Raw genomic sequence first — 24699 nt, forward strand, 5'->3', positions numbered from 1 at the left:
TTTTTTATTGCCCAGCTCTGTTGAGAGCTTTTCATGCACTGTCTTTTTGAAAAGGAGATAGAAAAATGTGAATTCTAATTGTTCAGCTCAATGAAATCTTACAAATTGAAAACACAGATGTAATATGCACCCAGATTAAGAAACTGAATATTACCAAAGACCCAGAAGCTTTTAGGCAATACTTTCCTGCCACTCCGCCACTAACCCTACTCTTCCCAAAGGGTATACCCATTGTCTTGTAGCATTATATATTTTAATTTTCTCAGCAGCCCTTAAATGTTAAAAAAAGGCAGTTACCTTCACATACCTTTATGCACTGATAAAGTCAAGGAGATTCATTCCCATGGAAGGTTATGGGAACATTTCTTGGAAAACTGATTCACTCACAGAACTAATGGATGGGAATTAAAAAGCAAAACAAGAAACTTTGTGTTTGAATGTGACTTTGTTTGTTGCCAGCACTGAAATTTTGAGAAATTTCTTAAATGTCTTTGATTCTTCATTTCTTCCTATCTCAATGAGATTGTGGTAAAGGTTAAATAACCAGGTGGGAGAACTTAATAAACTATAAAATGCTATACAAATGCAAGAGAAGAGCAGTAGGAGTAATAATACAAAGAATAAAAAAATGAGAACTAGTTTTGGGCAAAGCTGGTGAGTTATGTACTTAGCAGGCATTTTCAGGAAATGGCAAGAACTGTATACAGAGGAGGTTGCAGTTACAGTGCTGCATTCCTGGTTGGGAGCTTAATTATAAGGAAATAGATTAAAAGGTAGTTTGGGAGCCTTTTGAGTAACTCTTTTCACTCTGCAGCATGACCTGAATTTTTAAAAGAGGAACATGTTATATAAAGTTACTCTGATTTGCTTTTTTGGCAGTGATTAAGACCACGTTTTAGGAATTTAGGTATGGTGAACAGTTTTAGGGATTGAAGCCAAAGCTAATTTTAGTATCTTTAGCCTCTGGCATTCAGATTTTGAAAAATAGTATTAGTGGGGAGAGAGATACCTGTGGACTGCTTTCTTCTCTTTGAAGAGCCTGGTGTGAGGGAGAGAAGAGAGAAACAAATCTCATTTTACCAGTTCTTCTGTGGCCACTGAAAACAACTTGGTGACCAGGATGTCAGGTTTGATTCCACAGGACCGTGCGTCTAGGCCTGAAGAGTGCATAGGAATCATTTGGATGATTCGTTAAAATGCAGCTTCTGGCTTCATCCCTTCGGAGACCCTGGTTTGTTACGTCTTGAAAGGGAACTGAGTGATTTTGATAAAGGTATATTCCAGAAAATATCCTAATGCTCATTCTAGGGAACCAAAGGCCTGAGAAGTATGGAACTTAGGCTACAAGTTGTTGAGGGGGAGTCAGGTAGACAAAAACGAAAGGCTGGTAGAGCTGGGGAAGGAAAAAAGGGTAGAAGAAAGGTGTTTAAGTGAATCAGAAATAAAGAGTGTGTGAGGAAGGGCACCAAACCCCAGAAAAGTAGCAAAATGCCATGTGAGAATCACACAGGAAAGAGAAAGTATGTAGGGGAGAGAAGCTTGAGAAGAGTAGACTCAAAGGAGTTTAGGAAAGAAAGCATTTAGGAGACGGCGGGGTCCAAGCTCTAGTACTGTAACAAATGGCCCTTGAGAAATATTAAAGAAATCTGTAACTCCTGTGACTAATATACGAGAAAATGACAGAAGATAAGATGTAGCCCAAAGACAGGCATCAGCCACTCGTGTCTTGAGATCTTGAGAATGCACTAACGCCAGGTACATTCAGTAACAAGCAAACAAACCTATGCAAACTACGAATATGAAATTAGGTATGCAAATACATAGTTATTTAGAATGAGAAAAATAATCACGAAGATAGGCAAACCTAAAAAGCTGACAAATTGTTTAGACTGGTAACATATAATAACAGCTGTAGCAACTGTCGGGCACATGTCAATAATGCTCTTCCTGATTTGTTTTGACTCTATATGCCTCAGTCGCCTTTTGGAATGACAGGTTATCCAATATCATTTACTCAGAGAATAGAAAGGTAATATGTTCTTTCCTCCAGCATTATTTATTCTATTATTATTATTGTTGCTGTTATTATTACTACTGAAAATTTTGAAAGGCTTCTTTCAGCTCCACCTCCCCAGCAGGCATGCCACAGGTGTACCCTTCTTGGCAGTTCCTTCCCAGGGGAAGGTCCATCTCTAACCAGAGGAACGTTTCAGAGAATTCCAGGCCTTGGAGTTCTCTTGGGCCCTGACACTTAGTGCTTAGCAGCTCCATCTCTACCAGTTCCTCTGTGTGGTTCGGTTCTCAGGATGCAGGGTGCGATGGCTACGAAGTCAGGACCATAGCAGCCTCTCTACCGAAAGCAAGGAGCAGGCTGAGGGCTTAGCCCACTTCTCCAGGGTTCAAGTGTCTTTGATGCTTGATGAGGTCTGTGAGGGGCACGTTCTTGCTGGCAGTGGGTGAATGCTGGCTTACGGCCTAGAAACTACTGCCAGGGCTGGCTAGGCCGCCGGTTGGGACAGCAGCTGAGTCCTGCCCACACTCTTGGAGGGCAAGGCTCCATCCTGGGAAAGGGCTCATACAAGTGAAGGCTCCTGAAGCTTAAGCTTTGTTGCCCTCACTGGATTTTTACCTCTGACTTAAAACCCCAGATGAGAAAAGAAAGGAAGTCAAAGTTGACCAGTTATTGCATGTCTGCTCATAGTTACATCTAGTCAGCCATGTAATACATGAAGATTCCAGTTTTCCACAGTTGAGTTAGGTGGTTTTTTTAAAAAGAAAATACTGGTTTAAGTACTGCTTTGAATCCCTGAGGGGTCAAATGGTATGTTACACACTCCCAAATCTCAGCAGTCCCCAAAGGTTGCATACAGCCTGGATGTATGCCCAGACAGAAAAGGAATATCAGTGATTGAGTCTTTCTGTTATACTAGGTACCTTTTAGAAAATAGTGTACAAATACCTCTCTTGGGCAGAGGCTTAAAGGGAATATCCTGGTTCCAATAGAAATGTAATTTACATGATTATTTCCAAGCAATGATTAGCATAGACTCATGAAATAAAAACTTATTTATCCTTATCATATCAAAACCCAAACATAAAACATACTTGCTGCCATCAAAAGACTATAGAATATGGAACATAAAAACAAAGCGAAGCAGAATGATCAAAACAGCAGTAGACTCATAGACACTGAGAAGTGACTCACGGTTACCATGGGCGAGGGTTTGAGATGGGTGGGTGGGAGGGGTAAGAGGGATAAAAGGGCATAAAAATTCTGAGTCGTTATGTAAGTTGGTCACAGGGATGGTAGTACAGCATGGAGAATATAGCCAATGATTCTATAACATCTTCCTGTGTTGACAGATAGTAACTGCACTAGTGGGGATGAGGATTAAATAATATGGGTAACTGTTAAACTACTGTGTTGTATATTTGAAACCAATATCAGATTGTACATCAACAGTACTTCAATAAAAAAAGATTAGTCACAAAAAAAGACTATATAATTTACTTTAAAGTCAGACAAAGCTAAACTGTTATTTTGACTAGTGTACACCATTTTCCCCCTATCCCCATACACACTTTGTGTAGTTAGCTGACAAATGACATATTTAAATGTCTTCCAGTTGTATTGTATTGCATTCTATTTTCTGAAAACTTTTAGAAAATTGTTCCCCAACTTGGTGTTTTAAATTGTAGGTTATCTTAAGCACCCCTAATGATTTGTTCCATTGATTGAATCACTTAAGGGACTTTGCCAATAAAATGATGAACATTTGTTTAAGGGATAACCTATGGAATAATTGAAATCTTTTAAAAAGCTGACTGTGAGTAATAATTCTAATTGTATTTGACTGACAGAAGGAATGCCTAATGATGAATTGGTGCAGGATCTAAAGCATTATGATTAATCTGATTTTTCCATCCCTGCTATAGTCAAAATAAAATTATATTGTTGGAAGAATGGAGAATAGAGAAATGAAAGCTTGGATTTTTGAGTTTAAAGAATAAAATAAAGTAGCCTGAAGTTTTCGACATCGTGGTCTTTGCATCTGTGTTCCATGTGTTGCCTGGGCTCTTGATCAGTGGTCTCACCAAAGGGTATTTGGTGTGTGTGTGTGTGTGTGGTTTATTAGAGAATTGGAAGAGTTCAAATGGTACATAATCACCATTTCTATCACTGTTTGCCTCCCCAGTCACCTAAAGCCACCTTTGGTTACCATACATACTCAAAGTGAGCATGTGGTTTAGGAATCATGTTTATGAAGGTTTGGGATCAAAACAAGCCATTTGGGCCCTGCCTTCCAACTGTGTTCCCACCAGGTTCCTTCCACTAAGCATCTCCTATATAGAAATCCTGGAACTCTGCTGCTCTTCACTTACTTCCTGGAGAAGAGAAGTTTGTCATATTATATTCTTTGAGTAGAAAGATAATAATTAAGCTTTTTATTTCTAATAATTAAAGATTTATAAGCAGTTGCATTGTATTGTATCAAGATTGTTGATATACAAGATTCTAAATACTCAATATTTGTCACACAATACCTTATATTTATCAAACTCAAATTACTTAAATATTCCACATTTATTACTTTTTTGATCTACATTAAAGTATAGTGCATAATATATATACATCTTCCATTTCATAGGTGAGAAGGTTAGGGATCAGAATGATTAAGGAACAAAGCCAGATAATGATCAAATCTGGAGTCTCAGAACTCTAAGCGCAGGGACCCATCACCACACTGGGCTGAGAAGAGTCAGTACTGTTGTCTAATTTGACCATCCCTCTTTTTCCACTTGGGTTGGCTTTTATCATTCTACATTCCTCGTTGTGAATTTTCTTACCTTATTTTTCTGCCATCATACCTATGACCTAGTTTGCATCTCATATTTTAAGAGAAACTTCTCAGAATCCAGGAAGATAAAGAGGAATAGAAATAAATAATTACAATTCCAAGCATGTTGGTAATATATGATATAAAGGAGTATATTTCTATTTATTTGTTGCTCTGTCTTTTGACACAGACATTTCAGCATACTGAAGTCATGTCTCTGAGTTGCCCTTGTCTTTTCCAGTGAAGCTATTCTCTCTCCCAGGAGTTATGCCTGTTGTGCAAGCTGATTTAATGATGTCGGTATGAATAGTGTTGAAAGTGACGCAGGGCATCCTGTTGGTTGCAAAGAGGTCATTTAAAGTATAGATGGTAAGGAGCAATCAATACATCTCTATTACACACAGATGGAAGGGAAGTGTTTAGGACAGCAGTTCTATCATCCAAAGGTGCGTATATATTCTCAAAGCATCTGTCTTTAAAAGAATCAATTTTTAATGGGGTTAAGTCCTTTCATTTTAAAAGAGTTTGGCCAGTCCATAACTTTCCAAATGCTGTTAGGTCATTTTCCATTTTTGAAGTTCTTTTCTCAGCATAAGTGTCTAGAGGAACATCTGTTAAAAAAAAAAAAAAAGACACTTGATTTTTTGTGTTTACATTTTCCTGCACTTGGAGTTAATAATTATTAATTAAAATAAAATATTAGTTTTCAAAAATAGTAAGCACATTAATTAAAGAGCATAAGTTTTACAAAAAACACTTTAAAACTCAGAGGAGTAATAAAAATAAATCTTTCCTGTGAGAGACTTAATAATTGAATAGGAGTAAATAATGGATTGGTGGGAATTGACTTTGGGCTCTTTCAAGCTGGATAATGACAACACTGATGTGAAACTAACTCAAGTTTTACACCAGAGCTTGACACCCTAGCTTTCACGGCCCCAGGGCCTCAGCTGTTCTTGCTCAGATTTACTACAGTTACCTGCCATAACTGAATCTCACTGACATTCCATGACACCTCTATTTTGATATAGTAATGTTGATTCACTGGCAGTAACTTATAGCTCTGTGTTGAAAGACTTGCACCATCTATTACATGTCATAATGACCTGCCTTAATTTGATCTGTACATACTTGATATTTCACCTTCCAACTTATTTTTTTCTTAACATTTTATTGGAATGTAATGGGCATTTTTAGACCATTTTCATTTAAATTAATTTTTGATATGTTAAGGATTATTTTATTATTTTTATTTTAAGTAATATTTTATTATTTTTATTATGTAATACTTTATTATTTGTTTCTGTTTCATCTGTTTCAGTGAAGCACTTTTGTGATGGCTGTTTTAAAACCTTTGTCAGATAATTCTAACATCTGATTTATGTAGTATATGCTAGTTACTGATGATACATGACGGCATCAATCAGATATTGATATTGGTTGACATTTGATTGATCAGATACCTGTTGATTATCTTTTATTTATTTTGTGATTTCCTGGTTCTTTGATGCATGATTTCAATTGTATCCTATTGGGAGTATTGTATTATGGGATTCAGTGTGTTATTTAAATGTTTTTCCAGCAGGCAGTCACCTTGTTAGGGTTTAATGCCCGAGTCCTGGCCTACTTTTATGGGCTGCAGTCCTCGTGACCTCTCATGTGTGGAGGCCTTGCAGTGCCTTTCTGGTCTGCCTCACGGGTGGTGATAGGCAGCCACCCTGAGCATCCGGGTGCTCTTCTACACTGCAGCGCGTTCTCAAACCTTTCAGTTTAATGGTTCTAGTCAATTTCATTACAGGTCAGTCAGGAATCTGCCTAGGATTTTCAGTGCAGGTTTAAGGAATCAGTTGCTTTAATTCCCTCCTTTCTGAGATCCTATGTCCAATGCCAGTTTGTAGTAGGAGATCTGGGTGCCCTACACAGTCCCTGCTGTTACCACACCTGGGAATAAGAAGAATGTCACCTGGGCCACCGGATACCTCTTCTCTCCATGGATACCAAGGGGGGATGGAAAGGTGATCACCTGTGGTACTGGCTGCAGTAGGAAACGTATTGTCAGAGAGCTATGCTGCCTCTTTTCCCAGTCCTTTGACTCAAGAGAGTATGTTTTCCGTGGAGTGTTTTTTGTTAGTGCCTCTTGATGGTTCAGAGTTGTGTGTCTCTCTACCAGCCAACCAGTTAGACATGGGAAATTAAAAAAAAAACAAAAACAGTGGGATTTTTTCCTTAATTCCTGAAGCCCCTAGTCAGTCCAACTTTCTCTTCCCATCAGTCATAGTCCTCTTACTATTATCTGTTGTGGTATGTCCTCAGGGAGAAGTAACAGGAAGAAAGAAGTTTACACTCTCTTGTCACTAATCTAGAGCTTTTTAAAAATAAAGTATATTTATTAATATGTTATGGAACTGCCTACCAGTGGAAATCAGTAGTTTTATAGTAAATTCAATTATAATAATTATTTATACAAGAATGGAAAAAATATTAGTGTTCTTATGCCTATTCCTCCTTAACTCTGACCACTAGTATGTGCTATTCAAGAAAAATACAGGGTGAAGTAGAATAAATACATGGCATAGATATGGTTCTCAGTTCAAGAGTCATCATTCAGTTGTTGCAGGACTATAGAAAAATTACTTGCTTCTCAGTCTCATTTTCTTTATTTCCGAAAGGAATATGAAGATGGTATTATTTATATTTTTCAACTTTCTTCTGTTCATCTCTTATGCTTTTCCCCAACCAATCAGAATAGTTATATACCCCTTGCCTTATACTTGGTTTAAATAAGCCTTCTGAAGCTCAAGGCTTTGGGGAAAGAAAAGCCAGTCATTTCCTGGCAGGATGTGATCAAGGAACATGTGAACCCAGATGTCCCCTTTAACCATTCTGCAACCATAAAGAAGCCGATTAGGATAAAATCCATACTATGAGTAAAAATGGGAAGAACATAGACTATCGATAACATTGGTAAATTATCGACTCAGCCTTAAAACTTGTCCTTTTTCTGGAATCTTCAAATGTGATATAATATTTCTAAAATTAGTTAAGCCAGTTTGAATTAAGTCGGATAAGTTGAAATATCCTAACTTATGTGAAAATAATAATGAGCCCTGCTGGCTTATTGAAAGCAAAATGGAATAATGAGCATTCATTGCACAGAATAATTTCAGGCACTTTGAAGGAGTTCAGTAACTGGTGTAGATTATTTTAGAGGGTTTGGAGATTGACATTGGAGTGAGGGAGATTAATCCTGTACAGGGCATGACAATTCAAATTGTGGGAAAGAAGAATGTATCATTAACAATGAATTTTTTTATAGTACATATAAATTAAGCACATTAATTTGCCTATTTGAATACTGAGCCTGACAAACAAGCTATAAGCTAAGGCAGAGGCCTCCCAGTTCTAATAGTTCCATTTCAAATGATTTTTTGTTGTTGTGGTAAACTGAAAGCCTCTTAGAATGTCTAAGCTGAGGATCGTTACTTATCCATCAGTTTTGCTTAAAAAAATAGACATTCCATCCTCTAAGATTGTTACCTTCAAATCTGATACTATTAAGAAAGTATGTAAAACTTAATGGAGTTTTATTATGGAAAGCACAGTAAATGTGTGTGTAGTGTTTCTGTGTGTAAGTGTGTGTTTGTTACCATATTGTGATCATATGATCTAAAAAGAAACATTAATAGAACTGGATGTACTAAAAAATTTTTTAAATGTCGGTAACTAGGTTCATACAAACTTTCTGTTCCTTAGACAAAGACTGCAGTCCTAAACACTTGTACTTTACTAGATTTATTCACTCTTCAATATTGTAGAAAGTTCATGTAACATCTTCATGCCTTCTTTATATTGTTTTACTATGATGAGACCTTAAACCAATGACTGGGTCAGGAAGATAGCTGATATTGCAATAAGCCAAAATTGTTCCACAATCATTGGTCCCAGAAATTTTGAACACTTTAATAAAGAATTTAAGTATTTCTGAACACAACTTACCAATGTCTATATTAACATCACACACATTACCAATAATCTTACATATTTGTATAAATAAAGTTTAATCTGTACTTGATCAATTTTTCTTTCAGAAGAGAGAAGTGTAGCAATTTTTAAAGTTACTTGAAGAAGAAGTAAACATTAAAATTATCATGATTTAAAATTTTGTATTCCTTTAGTCATATAGAACTCATTTTATATAAGCCATTTTCACATTAGCCAGACTGTAGGATAGAACCAATTGCCCTTCTGGATGTGATTCCTAGAGAAAGGTATTAAAATTTAGAGATAAAATATGGCTACTAAAAGTGTAGAAAGGAAAATTATCTTTTTAATTTTATCAGTGCCTCCCCTAGCTTCATTCAACATTTCCTATTTTGGTTAGCAAAATTCTATTAAAATAGTTTTTAGGACATATAGAAGTATGAATTTAGTAAAGTTGATCTTCAAGAACTCAGGTGTTATATCATATGAAGAACATCTGTTAAGCCAGCTGTTGTCACCATTTAAGTTCAAGCTGTTGCCAAGAAGCTTTTTCCCCCAACTGTTTTATTTGTTCATTTGGGGAGCCTGAACTGGGACTGTGTGCCAAGGCTAGATGTGATTATTATGGTAAAGAGTGATTTGGTGAGCCCCAAGTGGGCTGTCATATCTTTGCAAATCGAATGGGCTGAACTGCTGCCAGGACATACTGGAGTGTAGTTGATAGATACACTGAATGGCGCTGCTCACAGTGATGGTGAAGTGTTTTGTTTTAGTGAAGGTGAATGTGAACTCTGTACCGGCACCTGCTGTAAGTGTAGTCATTTAGCCAGAACAAAGTAGCTGTTATACACTGGGCTCAGGTAATAGAACCATGAGTCTGACCTCTGCAGTGAGAATGAATTGCAGGTTGAGCGTGAGAATCAGTTAATTTTGGCAGTGTAGAGAAACACCCACATTATCTGGGTCAGCTGTTTACATTTTCTTTTCTCTGGATGATTGCTAAACTCTTACTTTCTATAATAGAAGAAAAGATTTGAGATATGACAGTAGTTTGATTTAGTTGTAAAGATAAAATAGATGTCCAAATATCAATGAGAATTACTTCCAATTATTCAGCAAGACAATGAGGTCAGAAGCATAAAATTATTTCTCTTGTACTTTGTCTCACAAATATAACTCTAATTAGAAGAAAGCAGTGATTTGTATGTACTTCATGTGCATTTGCCCCAGGCAATCACAAACCTCTGAATTGACCTGTCCATCAAGAGAAAAGAGAGCTGAACTAGATGTTAAAGATAATATGCTCAACTTTTTAAACTGTGACACAAGCAAGTTTCCACCAAGGAGAAGAAAAACAGAAAATGCTTTTTACAAATGCTTTAGCATTGTGCTATGGAGGATAAAATGGCCTGCGTGTCAATGATTTTACAGAAATATCTATTTAAAAGCATTCACATGGATACATTATGGAGCTAAATGCCTTACTTTTTAAGACAAAAGAAATATTCTTTGCACTCCTGAGATGATATCTCTGAGATGTCCCAGGAGCCCAGGTGTGTTTTTCTCTGGCTTTAGGTTAGCTTCTTTGAAACATTTAGAAACATTATAGTACTGCTGAATACTGTTACTCAGACACTGTATAAGAGAACACAAGTTTACTTCTTTGGAGTTTCAGTCGGGGAAGAGAGCAACTTTGCTTAGAATTAATACTGAATTATGCAAACTTAAAAAACTTGATAAAAAAGTCTTGGTTGCAGAGTTGATAAATTGCAATTTTTTATCCTCAAGGAGGAAAACAATGCCGTCAAGGAGGCAGTACCCAATTCCTTGGGAATACTGGGATAGGTCTTTACTTCTTTCCATTTACAAAAATTATTACTTCACCATGAACTGCTTTTCCTACACATTGCTTCTGTCAGTCTATCCTTCTAATGACAATGTCTCCTTCCTGCTCCCCTCATTCACACCTTCAAATCCTCAAATAATCCTCACTCTCTTTCATGAGAACATCCTGCCTTCAATTTGGTTGAGATCAGATTTAGAAAGTTGTGGGTGTCACACTCAGGAATTCAGAACTGACTTTTATGGGAAGGGGAACAATAAAAGATCTTTTGACGAAGGGTTAAATATGGAATTATGTCCTCAGATTTAATTATGTCATGGACTAAAAACATGATGTATGCCTGTTCTTTATATAGCAAAATCTGCCACAGATAATTTAGCACATTTTTCAACCTGGCTTCAGGAACCTTGGTAAAATGTGTAAACAATGAACTATGTGAGGCTGGAAAACTTCCCAGTGAGAACCAGTCTTTTGGGGAATGCTGGGGGAGGGGGATAAAAGAAGATACGAGAAGATGCAGCAAAGCCTTAACACACTAAACCTCGCCAAGCACCTAACTTGCCAAGAGAGTTCCTTGCCGAGGTGAAGTGAAAAGCCACAGGAAATGGACTGAGGCCCAGAAGCTTCTGTGGGCTGTTGTGCTGCAGCTTCCTCTTCCACCAAGCACAGAGGTTGGTCAAGTGAAAGGCCTGGGCATCGGGAAAGATTTAGCCTCAGTTAGTGAGGGACCGGAGTTTGAGTGCTGCAGTGGTATTTTAAGGGACTTTGAGACAGCCAATTGTTGTGGCTCTCGCCTACCACAAGCCCAAGAACAAAAGGGGATCAGGGCATGGGGCCCAGTAGCCTAGTACTAACAGACTCACATGGATGCTTTGGAATGGGCTTGGACAACATTTTTAACCAATATTAAATGCAGTCACACAAAAAGTAGGCCAATCACAGAATTTTCCTATAGCCCTGGTATTTTTCTATTTTTGAACCAGAGAAAAAATGTAGGGAGACTGAGTGGACAATTCATTGTTAATCAACACCTTAAATATTCTCCCCTAAGCTGATATATTGGGGAAGTATCTGTTATATTTATGTTTGAAGTCTCCTAATTCAAGCCAAACCAGTATTATTTTGAGGATTAAATGAGGTGGTACATTGAAAGCCCACTTAGTAGTCTCTGCACATGGTAAATGCCCATTAAATATAAGCTGGCCGTTTTATTGGTGTTCTGAAGTCTCTACTCTTTGCTAACTGCATAAGTTTTCATCCCTTTATCTTTTAAAAATTTCAGTTTACTTTTGCTGAAATAGCTTTTCAAGCAAGTTTCAGTTTAGAAACATAGGATGCTATTAACATCCCCAGTCCAAACTACTATTCCATATTAAAGAGCCTAGAGCTCAGAGGATAAACCTGGAAATCCTTAAACTAGGGTAGAATGGAGTGAAGGCTGCTTTACTTTTGCTGATAAATGAACAGAAAGAAAAGAAGGAAAGAAAGAATGTCAAAAAGAAAAAGAAAATATAATTTTAAAATATCTTAGTGTTTTGTTATTCATATCTTATAAGAAGAATTTCAATAATTTAATACCAGGTCCCATTATATGAGGTAAAGCTTGAGTATGCATAATACTTTGTGATCAAGATAAATATTTTTTAGCATGGTTTGGAAATCTCAGAAATAAAAGAGTCACACTGTGACAAGAAGGCTAAGAAACATTGTGACATTTAGCAAATGCATGTTTATCTAGAATAAAAGGCAATGATTGTATGCAGTCCTTGAGAGGAGCTGTGGAGAAAAAAAGATGGCATTTTGAAAAAAGGGAAATACATTTTGATAAAAGATGTGATATCTTGACTAGAATTAATGTTTGATCTTTGGAGAAGGAGATAATGAACCCTATCCTCACTTACATTCTTAATAAGCAAAGCACTAGTGTGTTTATTTTCTGGAAATTTGAGGAAACTTTTTCTTGAATTTCCCACAAAACAAAATGCCTCAAAATTAAGCATACTTCTTTCAGTGCAAAAGCAGGAAAGCACAACCTTTAAGTAGAGTATCATTTGGAATAAATAGAGCTGGGTTAGACACACTAAAGCAATTCTGGATTTTTCTAGATCCAGGAATAAATAAGCATTAGAACATAAACTTGCACAAGTGAGGTATGCAGAATTTTGGATCTATTCTAGACAAATATTCAGGAAGAATCTTTAAGAATAATTAATGTTTATTTTTCCCTTCAACACCCCTGTAAGCTAGGCTATATTAAGCGAAGAGCTACAATTTATATTTTATTGCCCTATATTTCTCTCTTTAGGGTAAAGTTTTCCATTTCTTTTTCATTTTTTATTCCATCTGATGCCCTGTTATATATGTTTAGTTTGAATATTGTTCTATACTTATTTCCTCATACATCATGCCAGCCAAGTGAATGAAAATATATATCCATCCCATCTATCATCTCAATGCTTGTAACTTAAATAAAACATTATGTAAATATTAATAACTACTTTTATATCAACAAAAATGCTACTGCTACCAAATTCTTAATAATTTTGTAGTCCTTGTTTGTTTCTTGATCAACCTGTGCTAAAGTTACATGAGATTATTGCATAAAGGGAATGTCTTTATATTTAAAAGAATAATAACTATTTCTGTAGATTAGCATTTCCTAATAGATCTTCTTAATAGATGTACAGGAGCAAAATAAGAATACAAAGCAAATAACTTCCAGAAATGCTCAATGACATGAAGGAAAATTGGTTTCTTAACTGCAAACCTTTGTTGAGTTCTTGGACTTCTCATGTGTTAGGTATATGAAACATTCTATAAACCTGTATGACTAAAGGATCTTTCCATTCAGAGCCTTTGTAGGACTTGTTTTGGAAGAAAGTAGTTATCAAATGTTGCACCTAACTCCTCATGGTCTCATATTTTATATTGTGTAGTGTCATAGTACTACTCAGCTCTTAGATATTAGTATGTGACTTTTGGGACATAAGTCCTTCATTTGTAAAATTAGGGAAATAAAGAGACGGATTCAAAGATTTCTGTCCCTTATGTCACAGACACTGTATGATTACATAATTTGATACACATCATCATGATAAACTCATGCTGTCATGTTAAGGATGAATAGTTCATTTTTCTCTGGTAAACTCCATTTTATAAGAAAAATCTTATAGATTACAATTTTTTAATTCAAATAAAACTAATAAAATTTTGATTACCCTGAAAGACAAACACAGCCTTCATTTCTGCTAAGATGCACATTTCACCCAAATTTTGCTCCATGATACTGGATGCTAATTAGGCCTATGCTACTCTCAGAAATGTCAGTCTTTATAGTCCATATGCAAATTACTGAACTGGAATGGAGCTAGAGAGACTTTTATTTCTTCACACTCTGGAGTGAATATATTACTGTACCTTGGTATCCCCAAATAAAATGTTTATGTGACCATGAGCAGAAAGTTACAGTAGAAGGAAATTGGCTAGGTCAAAGTATTACTAAAGATAATGAATAACTCTGAGTCTTAGATATCATTACTGTAAAATGGAAGGATAATCTCAGTCTTTACAATCTCACATTAGGGTGACTATACAATAAAAAATGGAATGGGGCACTATTAATAATTACACCAAGTTAGCAGGTATAATCAGGTCTGTTCTGGAAAAACAGGGGTGTATGGTTAGTTACCCTTCTAACAAGAAGGATCAAGTGAAATAATGTGTGGCAGAGGGTTGCAAAACTCAACAGTTGTATGAATCCAGGGTCCTATGAAAACTTGAAACACAAATGTGCTTTTGATGAGGAGCTAGGTAGAGAGTTGAGCTAGTTCCAATTTATAACTGCAGAAACAGGATTATGGCAGAGCTACTAATTATCCAGACTTGTTCTAGGGGGAGGCTGGTGAGACTAGAAAGTTGCAGGATTGCCGATTATTAGATTAATACTCAGAGTGCTTTAATGACTGGCTAATTACTAGAGATAACTCCCCATGTGGCAATGGAAATATAAATGTTATTCTAAATATGGGGGAACCTGTCTCTGGCTTTTGTACCATGAATGAGTGAACAAATTATGTATTCAGTACTTTCCAGGGTCTTTTTTTCATATTAAGTTATATTTTAAAATTTATAGATAGGTGCCCATGTAGTGAACCACTTAGGATGTTTGTTATTCTAACTTTTATTGTTCTAACAAAATATTTTATCCAACATTAGCTTTTGTTAGCCTATGTAGAAATGTCTGTAATAGAAATATACATATTTAAACACTTAAGAAGAGTCTAGCAGGCTTTCCAATTTAAACTGCCTGTAGTTTTTATTGAACTATGAGGTGGGAGATCTGGTCTGAATTACTATGCAAAGTGAAAATGTTAAATGTTTGGTCTCCTACATTATATCCATAGCTTTCCCAAAATAAGACATTTGAAGTCGCCTTATATAAACCTCTCTAAACTGTTTGACAGTATTAAAATGGCAAACTCTGGACACATAAATCTTTTGATCCTCACTTTCACTTAAACTTGTCATCCATGCAGGGACTATTTATTGCACAAGGGTGAGAATAATATGAACACACAGATCAGTGCTGAGATCACGAAATCCATCTCATCACTGTTTACTCTAGCAGTCCAACCAAAGTGATTCTACCACACATCTTATTGGTCTAGATATGAACCTCAGCTCCTGCAGTAAGCTGTTTGTGATTAATTTACGCAGGTACTCAGTTCCATTTCCTATTAATAATGTGTTTATCATATAACTGAATTCAAGGGAAGCAATTTATCTGATTTATAAACACATATAATATATTTTGCTGATGCAAGTTTTAATGCATTTAATAAAGTGGTCTACAAGCTTTGATATTAATGTATAAGTTTCATAGATAACTGAGACTGTATCTTTTATCTAGGTCATACTCTAAACAATTTATAACAGTTTTTAATGTTTTATTTAGATGCCTTCAGAAGGTGGAATGAAGTGTTTGAAATGAGCCGGAGGTAGCTTGGGTGGTATACTTATTTTAGGGGGTAATTTTACAATTCTAATAGAGATTCCATGTACATAGAAGTCCCTTTGAAGCCTGTATTTTATGTAGACCTGGATACACTATCGGTCATTTTTTTCCCTCTGAAATAAAAACCATGAATAGTATAAAATTAATGGGGTTTTGTTTTTTCCCCCCACAATGTTTAAGTTACAATGGGCTTCTACTCCAACATTTTGAAACTTTCTTGCTTTAATATCAAATTTACTTTCCCAGCACATACTGTAGATGCAAGAAAGATGATTTAAACACATACACAAAAATGCTTACCTTTATACTTGTTTTTAAATCAGTATATAAAGGTAAATGACCACTAAGTGCGAAGACTCCAGGATTACCTGAAGGATCTAGAAAAGAATGCCACAGGGAGGCAAATGGATGGAATGCTGTAGATGGAAAGAAAGCTAAAGGGATTTAAATGCTGCAGATAGAGTAAGCTGTCATAGAAATGACGATAACTAAGGTAATAAGAAAGTTAGTAAACAGAAATTTAGTGACATTGTAGCATCTAGAAACACAATGTTTTTTAGTTAAAGCATTTTGATCAAGATGTTACTACACTGTCTTTCTAAACCACATGATGTGACAGTCCTTTCAAGAAAAATGTCTGCCTAGACTGCCTTTGATTGTTGAAAATATCACAGAAGGAGAATCAACTATATTCTTATGTTTTATGGGAAAATGTTTTCTCTATTTTCACAGGAGATGGGTCATTTAATGAAGTTATCCAGATTCCCTTCTGGTTATATTTCTCATTGTAGCAGTATCAAACTGGATTTCTTGAACTGAGTCATCTTGTATGAGTTTAGGTAACTTGCACTTCTTTTCTCATTTCCAGTACTCCTTGGAAAAGGTTATTTCTAAGATGCCACACCCTCTTGGGCAATCAAACCCTGAGCTGGTAACCGCCTGTCACATAGAGCTTGGCATTAGCAGCCCTTTGGCTTCTCAGAAGCCCACATTCGTGAAGATACTAACATTCTTTTTCCTATATGCATGCTTGCTTCTGGAGTTGTTTCCCTATTTCATATTAGAACACGTTATGTTATCTTGAACAGAAGGAAAGGAAAATTGAAGAAACAAAATCCCAATGCCAGTGTAGAAACTAATTTGTATGCTAAGTGACTGGGTTCCTGGACCTTGCAGCTAGAAAAGAGGACGAATTACTAAAGCTAAAGAAGGAAAGTATCAGAGAGAGAAAAAAAAAAAACACATTAAAAAAGTACCTGTGACAAAGCTTCTAATACAGAAGAACAGAATTTGTTTATATATCCTAATTCTAAATCTCAAAACCAACTTTCTCTTTGGGTTGACTCAGTTATGACTGATAATATTAAGTAAGTTCTGAAAAGGTTGCTAAGGAAATAAGGCTAATATTTGGCTGAGCACCTATAATATGCCAAACATTTTATGTATTCCTTTATGGCATCTGAGGGAAGGTCTTTACTCTTTAGGTAAGAACTTCCCAGTTTAGAGTTATTAGGTGGCAGAGGTGAGTGAGATTGATTTGAACTTGTAAGATTCTGACTCTATTTTTCTATACAATACATAAGCATTTCTGTAAGAAATTGACAATAAATAAATGTATTTCAATTGTTCTTACAACATACTAGATGGACATAAAGGCCACTGAAGCAAAAGAAAAATATGTGGTATTTTCTAACAGGTACCCTGTTACAGAGAAAAGTTGGTGGCCTCAGTTGTACAGGAGCCATATCACAAGAAAGGACAGGAGAGAATATGGTGGAGGGGTCCTCACTCAGCCACCTTCCTCCTTCAGAGGCCTGTTACTTTCACTGAAGGAGATTTCTGATTGCTCTGTAGAAATAACAAGAAAGTTAAGAAGAACTGGAAAATAAAGTCCGAATTAGGAGGTGAAGAAATCCTTAGCCTGTAGAAACAATGTTCATTACTCTTTTAAATTATTTTTTAATTCCAAAAGTAGAAGTAATACATGTTCATTTTACATCATGAAACAATGTAAACATTTTAAAGAAAAATGTGAAATATCTTCCCCTCAACCCTGTTTAATATTAACAGCTTCATAGTATCTCTCCAGACCCTTATGTATATACATGCATTGATTTTACTGCTTTTAAAAAAAATGTGGTAATTACTTTAGCTCTTAATTTTCTTATATAAAATATATCACAGTCATCTTTCCAAATTAAGATATACTTCTAGCTAATTATTTTTTAATAACTGCATTAACCTCCATAATATGATCGTACCATGATGTATATGACTATTCCCCCATTGAAAGGCATTATGATTATTTCAAGTTATTTTGTAATTACAATTAATGCTGCAATATTCTTTAAGTACTGATGCTTTTTTTTAAATTTTGATATCGTTAATGTACAGTTACTTGAACAACATTATGGTTACTAGACTCCCCCTACTATCAAGTCCCCCCCACATACCCCATTACAGTCATTGTCCATCAGCGTTGGTAAGATGCTATATAGAGTCATTACTTGTCTTCTCTGTATATACTGCCTTTCCTGGGTTCCCACCCCACCACTACTTTTGATGCTTTTGTTTTAATAGGCTCGATTTTCAGCTGGTAAAGATTACATATGTTTTTAGTTTTAGTATACAGTCAGATTGCTTTTTGTATCAGTCAGGCTCCAGCATGAAACATTTGCATATTAAAGTCATCAAATTTTCAAAGAGTTTAATAAAGGGATCAATTATGGAGGAGTGGGCAGGATTTAGGGAGGCTACAGGAGATAGTTCAATCCTCTGGTGCTACTAACACTAAGGAATTACCATTTCTAGACCAGAAGGCTGTCGAGGCAGACAGAATGTGTAAGCTGCCCTACAAGAGTTGCAAACTTTCTTGAGGGATGAGGTCGGCCAGTGGAGAACAAGGAGGTGGTAAAATAGGTACTATGATCTCAAAATTCTCCCTCTTTCTCATTTTCTGCTAGAAATCCCTCATTGGCTGAACTCGACCAGAAATTCAAGGGTCAGGGATCCAGTTAATGTAACTCCTACAGGTCAGTTTCCCAGGATCTCAAGAAGGGTGGGAAAAGGTGGAGAATGGATCAGGAAGAAGGAATGGAATATAACCTCCACAGCCCTCTTATCAATTCCCTTAACACTGTCTTTCCCTTTGTCTGAGTAAAATGTTTGTGCTCCCACCACAGAATAAAATAAAATCCCCTCAACTAGCATATCACTGTGGGGTGAAATTCATTAAGAAACAGAAGATATCCAGCATCTTGTCCAAATATGTTAGAGCAATTCATACTTCCTTAGTCTCTGCATCTTATGTATTTTTTAATATGCCAATCTGATGAAAAAAAATTGAAATCTCACTTAAAAATTTTTTGCAATTAACTTTATTCTGTTGAGATGAGCATAATTTCAATATATATATATATATATATATATATATATTTTTTTTTTTGCTATTTAGGTTTCCTTACCTAGGAACTGTGCATTCATATCTTTTACCAGCTTTTTCTACTTTATCATTTTAAAGATCTCTTTGAATATCAAATATTCCCTTATTCATTCACTCAGTAAAAATGCATTGAATGCCTACTATGCATCAGGTTTTGTTCTAGGCAGTGGTGTCCAGAAAACAAAAGAGGCAGAAATGCTTGCTTTCATGAAAATCATATTCCAGATATTAGAGACGTAAATACATTAAGTAACATATGGTATATGAGATGGTAAAAACTAAAGCAGGAGGGAGGATGCAAAGTGGAGGATGTTTTTGGAAATGCAGTAGTCAGAAACTGCTCACAGAGAGGGTGATAGCTAAGCAAAGACCCAGGGATCTAAGGTAAGGAATGATGGTCTGTACCTTGGGAAGAACACCCCAAACAGAAAGAAGAGCAAATGCCAGTCCTTTTGGTAAAAGCATTTCTGACTGATGGTTGAACTCTATTAGGCCTTTATGGTTGAAGCAGAGTCAGACAGGGTGGGAAACAGGGTGGAAAACGTAGAAAGTGAGATCCAGGAGTCAACATGGTAGAAGACCCAGTTGAATATGTAGGACCCAGGGGGCCATTATAGGATTTTTGTTTTTTTTCTGAGGGAACAGGAAATTCATTAGAAAGATCTGAGCTAAGGGACAGGATGGAACTCATTTCTAAAGAATCACCTTGGCTGCCAAATTGGCAGTGTAAGTTTGGTGAGGTAGGGAGAAGCATTGGTGGTAAAGGTAAATCCAAGAAGATAACTTTAGAGACTGTTTCAATAATCCAAGGAAGAGATGACAGTGGCTTGAATGGAGGTAGCATTGGAGGATAAGGGGATGGTTGAATACTGGATATATTTTGAAGGCATATCAGATAAGGAGTTATTGAAGCTTTTTATGTGGCATTTAAATTTATTTGTTACTTTGTTTGTGGAGCAGAGGTCCTAGGAAGGGCAGGTGAAGTGTGAGATGCCTCTGACACATCCCGCTTGAAGTCATGGTCGGACGGAGAAATCTGGAGTACCTTTGAAAGACAGCAGCTGGAGATATTTTTCCTTTGTATATGAAATGTGTTGCGATTACTTTTTCACAATCTTGTATTTGTCTCTTGACATTTTGGCATTCTTTCTGCTGTTGTTGGTATTTTTTTTGTCTCTGTTCCTTTGTGTGTTCTGGGTCTCCTATTAGCTTAGCAAAACTTCCAACAGCTTAGGCTTATAAATACAGTTATTTAATATTTTTCTTCTAATCATATTTGTGAGTAGAAAAAGCCTTATCATATTAATGACTTTTATACATTGTATAATTTCCTATCATTTTAATCAAATAATAATATATTTAAAAATATAGTAAAAGGAGGTATTCTAGCTTTGTTGCCAGATGGAAGCCAATAGTAAAGTAAACAATAACTTACCTGTATTTTTCAATATGACATAGTAAATATCCTCCAGGTTTTATAGGTGAACTATGTAGGTAAACATTAAAGGAAAAGTCAGAGGATAAGATCTTGAGGCCTTATTTACTTCCATATTCCATAGAAAGGACCCTGGTAAACAAAATGCCCTGTTTTTTTCCTCATGATGTACACAACTAATTGAGAACTTTTGAACTTAGATTTTACCAATGCTTTTTTCTTTAGCAATTGATCAAGAATCCACTTTTTTAAATCTTAATAATGACAAATACCATTCCCACTGGTCTCTACACACTTACTATGTTTTTATTTGAGTATACATTACCTTTACAAAGCTCTATGCTTTACAAAAAGTATTATCAATTATAGCAAAGCAGTTTTTTATATTTTGGATATCTTTATGATTCTGTCTGAAAATGTTCTTGGCTTATATCATGTTTCCATCAAAGGATTATCACATTGTTGCATATCCTATGGCACAAAACACATTTAAAAAATATTGAGTTGATCTAATAGCCACTAATGAATTATTGATAGGCAAGCAGATTTAAGACTTCTTTTTTTAGTTTAAATAAATTGAATAAAAAAATTACCAGAAAACATGAATTGGCCATTAGTATATTAATCTCTGTAATTTCTACTATATATACATATATATATATATAATATACATAAGCATTTTCCTTTATTATTAAATTGTAATATTTCTCTTGATTTTCTTTGTTTCAATAGTTTCTTAACTTTGAAGATATCATCAAGTCAGTGCCAATGAGGTTTGGCCATGCGCTAGTTTTAGAGAGTAATACAAAAATAATTTGATGCCAATAGTCAGGAAAACATTAACTTAGAACAACACCACCAACAACAACAAAATCCAAGTATATAAGGGAAGGTTAGGAAATGAAACAGAAAAATAAGTGTATTTCTGAGATTTGCTGATGATTTTGAAAGAACGGAAAATATTAGTTGATATAGAACTATTCAATCTTTAAGCCATGGTTCTTTAGAGGTGCTTTTTTTCACTTCCAAATTAAAGAATGAATTTGGAGGGCTCACAACAGAACTGAATATATTTAGAATCAAACTATTTCATGGCTTAATGGAAACTTACAAAAACCATCCATATATCTTATTTCATGGAACAGCCTAAAGAGATTTTTTAGCAACTTGATCACACCGGGTTTGACTTCAGTGCCATTTGCAACTATCTTCAGGTATTAGTGAATAAATGAAATAGCATGTTGAGAAAAACAAAATGTTAAAGGAAATAAAAAGTTAACTAAATGTTTAGCACGATCTAATTATTTTTCCTTTGTATCAGTCATGGAGGATCAAGAAATTCAAGGCTTAAGTGAATGAGAATGGCCTGACTAAACTTTCCTCCTCTTCATCTTCTGCAAGTTGCAGTAAGGCCACTGAGCATATGGAGATTGCTTGTTTGGTAACACATTTTAATTTGTAAATGTAAACACTACAGTAAATTCAGTCCACTGTGTTCCTAGCTTCATATCACTTCTCCTGATAGCTGCTCTGTGTGCTATCAAATAAATAAACATTTCTCACTTGGGGCAAGCTCTGAAGTTAGATTAAACCAAGGCCAAGTGCTATCGAATGATAATTTAAGAGTAAACAAGACTAGCATAATTTATCTCTTCAACTTGAACAGTTTAAAATATAGTATTCAAATAATGATATTATCGTAAACATATCAAAAAGATTCTCAGACGTCATCAACAATGTGTCCAGACAGTGAATAGAAGGCACTTAGGTATCACTCTGGCTGCAGTGTTTTTTACCGAGCCAAGCAGAGTTGGTATTTATAGTTGCTTTGGTTCCCCAGTTTTGCTTTGATCTGAATGATTATAACTTCCAAGGCATTTAAGAAGGTGGCTGAAATTTCCTTACATTACCAGCATGACTAAACAATAGAAGAGCAACAGAAAGCTCATTAGGACTAATTTCTTTACTTTTTAACCAAAATCATCACCAAGTCAAAGAAATAGACTGAGTAGGGAATATAAATTCTAACCCAATAGACAGAAGCTCAACTATAGAATCCTCTATCTGGCAGCTACTAGCCACATGTGAGAATTTAACATTATTTTTTTAATGACTGTTCCTCAGTCATGCAAGTCATATTTGGCTTTCAGTAGCCATATGTGATTTGCAGCCACCAAATTGAACAGGGCAGTTATAGAATATGATCATCAGATTAAGAGAGTCCTATTGGGCATTATTGGTAGAATCATGAGTACATTGACTAGGGTTGTGTTCTTTACCCCAACTCTACCTTTCAATACCCTGCTTTGCTAGAGATGCCACTGATTCAGGGTTACTGGATCATGTCTTCCTGAGCATTTCAAAGTCATATTCTGGTGTTAGGAATTAAATCTCCAGCCTCTGTCACCTACTCCAAATGACTATTTTCCTACCATTTCCAAACTAGGAAATCAGTGCAGTGTGTACTTACAGATAATTTTTTTTACTCCATTAATTTAACCATGTGCCCTATATTTTCATAAGATTGGATATGCATCAGTCTGTAATAAGTTATATAGAAATTGATTAATCTGACAGCTGAATTGATTAATTCTAGCTTTCTTTGTACCCTCTACAGATTTTATTAGACTTTATTTATAAAAACAAATATTCAGAAGAATAAGACCTGGGTCAAACAGGTATACCATTTTTTAATGCATTAGGTGCTCATTTTTCTTTGGTTGGGGGATAGATGGTGAACAGCTTCTTTCTTATCATGCTTGCTAAAACTATTTGGTCTTCTGTGTTTTTCAAAGACTCCCAAAGACTTTTTTGCATTATTGCTGGTACATGCAAGTTCCTATGTGATAGATTTATTGTATTAACTGCCCCAGTTTTTCATACCTCCTTTTTTTCATGCCATTTGCTAGTGTCCTCTCAGAATGAGTCTTAGCTTGAACATGGTAACTTACATGGTCAATATTATAGCACACAAATTTGACTGAAACAGAGATTTGAAAAAACTCTTAGACGTTTTTACTTTGTCTTCCCTCCATGTGGTTGCCATGGGAAATGCCTGGGCTAGTCTGTTAGAATGATATGATAGGTACATGGAAGAGATTGTCATGACATAGGAAAATTCTAGACCAGGCAGCACCCAGCTGACCCACCAGTTGACCAAAAACCCATGAGCAAGCCCAGCTGAGGTCAGTCAAGCCGGCCCATATCAGCAGAGTCAGCCCCTGACGCATGGACTCACACGCGGAAAGGAAAATTTATTGCCATAAGTCCCTGAAATTTGTCTTTGTTTATACAGCATTATTATTAGTAGATAATAATGATACACTGATCATTTTCACATCACTGAAAAGCTGATACACTGGCCAAATTAAAGACAGACAAAGCCAATCAATGTACAGTGTTGTTTCATTTTAATAGACATTCTATATTTCTCTCCAAATCCCTCATCTCATATAGTACAGGGTGGTGTTCTTTCTGTATGACCAGCATAATGGATACAGCATTTCTCTGGAGAACATGTCTATTCTCCTAAAACACTCCACTTCAAATTCCAATAAAAATATTATTAATATTTGATACTTAAATTTGGAGTTTTCTTTTCAAAAAATACTCATTAGAAATTCTGTTATTTATTCAAAATTATTTTTATTATACATATTTTGTATTTATATTTATTTTTGTTTATTTGTATTTATATTTATCTGATACTTATTTTCATTTTTATAGGGATATTCTATATATTTCTTTAGATATATTATAAAAATATGCATGTACTAATTAATTTGTACTTTCAATGCTATCTTCATTTCATTTCTCAATAACTCAAATTAATTATCTGAGTTCTATCTCTATATGTTCACTCCCAACTCTTCTCCTACCTGACTCTTCCATGCAATTCATATGTTTTACTGGAAATGTCACCTTTCGAATTCCCAAATCCTGAGGATTTATTTTGGTTGGCTGTCCTTTTTATGTGATTCAACAGAGCTCTCCACTCCCTGGGTGAATTTCCCTTGTCTTTTTATTATATAACATCATCTACTCATGTTCTTTTTGGACCATTCACCTTTATGATTATCTGTTCCTTGTTTTCTTCTTTATCTAACCATTATTTCTTTTCCTCCAGCAATTTTTCTTTGTTTTTTT

The sequence above is a fragment of the Manis pentadactyla genome, chromosome 3 (genome assembly GCF_030020395.1).
Source record: "Manis pentadactyla isolate mManPen7 chromosome 3, mManPen7.hap1, whole genome shotgun sequence".
Lineage (NCBI taxonomy): Eukaryota > Metazoa > Chordata > Mammalia > Pholidota > Manidae > Manis > Manis pentadactyla.